This window comes from Carassius gibelio, chromosome B22 (genome assembly GCF_023724105.1).
Source record: "Carassius gibelio isolate Cgi1373 ecotype wild population from Czech Republic chromosome B22, carGib1.2-hapl.c, whole genome shotgun sequence".
In the NCBI taxonomy this organism is placed as follows: Eukaryota; Metazoa; Chordata; class Actinopteri; order Cypriniformes; family Cyprinidae; genus Carassius; species Carassius gibelio.
This window is the reverse complement of record NC_068417.1, coordinates 54,465,749-54,469,189: the sequence shown is the minus strand read 5'-3', so window position 1 is coordinate 54,469,189 and position 3,441 is coordinate 54,465,749. Positions and strand designations below refer to the sequence as shown.

The 3,441-nt window shown below is 39.0% G+C and overlaps 4 non-coding genes across 4 annotated transcripts; all 4 read left to right on the top strand.

Annotated features, from left to right (window-relative positions):
• The first annotated feature begins 835 nt into the window (after nucleotides 1-835).
• On the top strand, nucleotides 836-954 carry LOC128005482 (5S ribosomal RNA). The gene has a single exon (XR_008178132.1). It is a non-coding gene; the product is annotated as a 5S ribosomal RNA (ribosomal RNA).
• Nucleotides 955-1,465: 511 nt separating this feature from the next.
• LOC128010396 (5S ribosomal RNA) lies at nucleotides 1,466-1,584 on the top strand. Its single transcript, XR_008182073.1, has one exon. It is a non-coding gene; the product is annotated as a 5S ribosomal RNA (ribosomal RNA).
• A 515-nt stretch (nucleotides 1,585-2,099) lies between these two features.
• LOC128010395 (5S ribosomal RNA) lies at nucleotides 2,100-2,218 on the top strand. The gene has a single exon (XR_008182072.1). It is a non-coding gene; the product is annotated as a 5S ribosomal RNA (ribosomal RNA).
• A 512-nt stretch (nucleotides 2,219-2,730) lies between these two features.
• Nucleotides 2,731-2,849, top strand: LOC128010393 (5S ribosomal RNA). Its single transcript, XR_008182071.1, has one exon. It is a non-coding gene; the product is annotated as a 5S ribosomal RNA (ribosomal RNA).
• Nucleotides 2,850-3,441: the final 592 nt, after the last annotated feature.

Genomic DNA, 3,441 nt, shown 5'->3' with positions numbered 1-3,441 from the left:
ACCGCCTGGGAATACCAGGTGCTGTAAGCTTTTTGAACATTTTTCACTTAGTATATAATAATTTTGCCAAAAAATAGAGTCAATGCCCGATCTCTGAATATTAGCAGGTTTGGGCCTGGTTAGTACATGGATGGGAGACTGCCTGGGAATACCAGGTGCTTTAATCTGTTTGAAAAATTTCACGAATTATATAATAATCTTTAATTAAAAAAAAAAAAAAAAAAAAAAAAATAGAGTCAATGCCCGATCTCTGAATATTAACAGGTTTGGGCCTGGTTAGTACATGGATGGGAGACTGCCTGGGAATACCAGGTGCTGTAAGCTTTTTGGACATTTTTCACTTAGTATATAATAATTTTGCCAAAAAATAGAGTCAATGCCCGATCTCTGAATATTAACAGGTTTGGGCCTGGTTAGTACATGGATGGGAGACTGCCTGGGAATACCAGGTGCTGTAAGCTTTTTGGACATTTTTCACTTAGTATATAATAATTTTGCCAAAAAATAGAGTCAATGCCCGATCTCTGAATCTTAGCAGGTTTAGGTCTGGTTAGCACTTTGATGAGAGACTGCCTGGGAATACCAGGTGCTTTAATCTCTTTGGAAAATTTCACGAATTATATAATAATCTTTCATTTAAAAAAAAAAATAAAATAAAAAGAGTCAATGCCCGATCTCTGAATCTTAGCAGGTTTAGGTATGGTTAGCACTTTGATGAGAGACTGCCTAGGAATACCAGGTGCTATAAGCTTTTGGGTTTTCTTTCCTACTTATATAATGTACTGGCGATTAGATTGGCTGGTCTTTAAATAGCCCTCTCTTTGCTGCTGTCTTCGCTTACGGCCATACCAACCTGGCTATACCCGATCTCGTCTGATCTCGGAAGCTAAGCAGGTTTGGGCCTGGTTAGTACATGGATGGGAGACTGCCTGGGAATACCAGGTGCTTTAATCTGTTTGAAAAATTTCACGAATTATATAATAATCTTTCATTAAAAAAAAAAAAAAAAAAAAATAGAGTCAATGCCCGATCTCTGAATATTAGCAGGTTTGGGCCTGGTTAGTACATGGATGGGAGACTGCCTGGGAATACCAGGTGCTGTAAGCTTTTTGGACATTTTTCACTTAGTATATAATAATTTTGCCAAAAAATAGAGTCAATGCCCGATCTCTGAATATTAACAAGTTTGGGCCTGGTTAGTACATGGATGGGAGACTGCCTGGGAATACCAGGTGCTGTAAGCTTTTTGGACATTTTTCACTTAGTATATAATAATTTTGCCAAAAAATAGAGTCAATGCCCGATCTCTGAATCTTAGCAGGTTTAGGTATGGTTAGCACTTTGATGAGAGACTGCCTAGGAATACCAGGTGCTTTAAGCTTTTGGGTTTTCTTTCTTACTTATATAATGTACTGGCGATTAGATTGGCTGGTCTTTAAATAGCCCTCTCTTTGCTGCTGTCTTCGCTTACGGCCATACCAACCTGGCTATGCCCGATCTCGTCTGATCTCGGAAGCTAAGCAGGTTTGGGCCTGGTTAGTACTTGGATGGGAGACCGCCTGGGAATACCAGGTGCTGTAAGCTTTTTGGACATTTTTCACTTAGTATATAATAATTTTGCCAAAAAATAGAGTCAATGCCCGATCTCTGAATATTAACAGGTTTGGGCCTGGTTAGTACATGGATGGGAGACTGCCTGGGAATACCAGGTGCTGTAAGCTTTTTGGACATTTTTCACTTAGTATATAATAATTTTGCCAAAAAATAGAGTCAATGCCCGATCTCTGAATCTTAGCAGGTTTAGGTCTGGTTAGCACTTTGATGAGAGACTGCCTGGGAATACCAGGTGCTTTAATCTCTTTGGAAAATTTCACGAATTATATAATAATCTTTCATTTAAAAAAAAAAAAAAAAAAAAAAAAAAGAGTCAATGCCCGATCTCTGAATCTTAGCAGGTTTAGGTATGGTTAGCACTTTGATGAGAGACTGCCTAGGAATACCAGGTGCTTTAAGCTTTTGGGTTTTCTTTCCTACTTATATAATGTACTGGCGATTAGATTGGCTGGTCTTTAAATAGCCCTCTCTTTGCTGCTGTCTTCGCTTACGGCCATACCAACCTGGCTATGCCCGATCTCGTCTGATCTCGGAAGCTAAGCAGGTTTGGGCCTGGTTAGTACTTGGATGGGAGACCGCCTGGGAATACCAGGTGCTGTAAGCTTTTTGGACATTTTTCACTTAGTATATAATAATTTTGCCAAAAAATAGAGTCAATGCCCGATCTATGAATATTAACAGGTTTGGGCCTGGTTAGTACATGGATGGGAGACTGCCTGGGAATACCAGGTGCTGTAAGCTTTTTGGACATTTTTCACTTAGTATATAATAATTTTGCCAAAAAATAGAGTCAATGCCCGATCTCTGAATCTTAGCAGGTTTAGGTCTGGTTAGCACTTTGATGAGAGACTGCCTGGGAATACCAGGTGCTTTAATCTCTTTGGAAAATTTCACGAATTATATAATAATCTTTCATTTAAAAAAAAAAAAAAAAAAAAAAAGAGTCAATGCCCGATCTCTGAATCTTAGCAGGTTTAGGTATGGTTAGCACTTTGATGAGAGACTGCCTAGGAATACCAGGTGCTTTAAGCTTTTGGGTTTTCTTTCCTACTTATATAATGTACTGGCGATTAGATTGGCTGGTCTTTAAATAGCCCTCTCTTTTCTGCTGTCTTCGCTTACGGCCATACCAACCTGGCTATGCCCGATCTCGTCTGATCTCGGAAGCTAAGCAGGTTTGGGCCTGGTTAGTACTTGGATGGGAGACCGCCTGGGAATACCAGGTGCTGTAAGCTTTTTGAACATTTTTCACTTAGTATATAATAATTTTGCCAAAAAATAGAGTCAATGCCCGATCTCTGAATATTAGCAGGTTTGGGCCTGGTTAGTACATGGATGGGAGACTGCCTGGGAATACCAGGTGCTTTAATCTGTTTGAAAAATTTCACGAATTATATAATAATCTTTAATTAAAAAAAAAAAAAAAAAAAAAAAAATAGAGTCAATGCCCGATCTCTGAATATTAACAGGTTTGGGCCTGGTTAGTACATGGATGGGAGACTGCCTGGGAATACCAGGTGCTGTAAGCTTTTTGGACATTTTTCACTTAGTATATAATAATTTTGCCAAAAAATAGAGTCAATGCCCGATCTCTGAATATTAACAGGTTTGGGCCTGGTTAGTACATGGATGGGAGACTGCCTGGGAATACCAGGTGCTGTAAGCTTTTTGGACATTTTTCACTTAGTATATAATAATTTTGCCAAAAAATAGAGTCAATGCCCGATCTCTGAATCTTAGCAGGTTTAGGTCTGGTTAGCACTTTGATGAGAGACTGCCTGGGAATACCAGGTGCTTTAATCTCTTTGGAAAATTTCACGAATTATA